This window comes from Fukomys damarensis, unplaced genomic scaffold (genome assembly GCF_012274545.1).
Source record: "Fukomys damarensis isolate Sample0158 unplaced genomic scaffold, DMR_v1.0_HiC HiC_scaffold_38, whole genome shotgun sequence".
In the NCBI taxonomy this organism is placed as follows: Eukaryota; Metazoa; Chordata; class Mammalia; order Rodentia; family Bathyergidae; genus Fukomys; species Fukomys damarensis.
The window spans coordinates 15,322,441-15,323,710 of NW_022900950.1; the positions used below are offsets into that span (position 1 = coordinate 15,322,441).

At 35.5% G+C, this 1,270-nt stretch overlaps 1 pseudogene; it reads right to left on the reverse strand.

The window, feature by feature from the left end:
* Positions 1-210: 210 nt before the first annotated feature.
* Positions 211-765, reverse strand: LOC109117638 (annotated as a pseudogene).
* Between the last annotated feature and the right edge of the window lie 505 nt (positions 766-1,270).

Below are 1,270 nucleotides of genomic sequence, written 5' to 3' on the forward strand. Positions count from 1 at the left end.
ATGCATTATACTTGAAAGTCTTTTATTGATCACTTTTTTGAGATGGATTCTCACTATATTGCCTAGGCTGGCTTCTAACTCCTGGGCTCAAGCAATTTTCCCACCTCACCCTTCTGAGTAGCTGGGCAAACAGGCACATACCATTATGCCTACAAAGTTTTCTTGTTTTAATTTTTACTATTTTATTTTTGCATGCATATTTGTTAAAAATCAATGAATTTCTGTACCTGGTTCAGGTAACCAAGGAGCCTCTATAAATAGTTGATATTGTCTAGACCCAAGCTATGCTGCAAATACAATCTGAAGGAAAAGAGGAAAGTGCATCTTTCTAAAGAAAGGCTTGGATATTTAATCCAGTACATCAACATGTTTCCCTTGTCTGGCAGCCAGATTGATTCATGTCTGGCTACTAGGGCACCATTCACCGGTATGGGTACCCACTACCAAAAACTAAACCAACCAGTCCAGCACATGTCATGGTATAAGTTTCACAGTTCAAATCACAAAACTTTTGTAAGAGGGACCTGCTGACAAAAATGGAATCGTTGCCATCGGTAAGCCAGCGACTATGTGAGCCTTTGTTACATGTGAGGTGAGCCAAAAACGATTGTTTGCTACTAGGCCACAGAAAGCAACATTAAGTCCAATATATGTTGACTCATGTTCAAGTATACTCCTGTGTGTTTTTGGAAGTTGGTTAATTTTTCTGGCTATGATATCAATTAAAGTTGTCTTGACAGTATCATCTGGTTTATGATTCTTCATCTTGAGCCTTACACTCGCCTCCCTCGTTCCTCCTCCATCATGCAGGGATTCACTGCAAGCTTCGCTCCACTTGCCACCTTTGGCTGTCAAACAATCATACCTATATTCTCTGTCAGCTTTTTCATCGTAACAAGACGTATAAAGAAATATACATTCAATTAACTTTTAATTTTTTCTTCTGGACTAAATTATAATCATTAGTGAAAATAGTTACTTTGTAAGCATTGATAAAAATTACTAAACAAAAGTAAAATGTCTGGAAATGTCTGTTATTTAAAAGGAAGGTTTTTTCCAATTAATTGGTATATCTCTAGATGAATTTTATTAATTGCTCAAAGAAGTGATTATTTCTGTAGTTCATGTGTACTAATAGGCTCTGAGAAACCTTGATCACATAAACAAAAAAGGAGGATGGGAATAGTTTTATTGTATCAATATTACTTCATTCTTTGAACTCCTTCAGAGATATATGTCAAAAATCATATTATGATTTACTATAAAAATT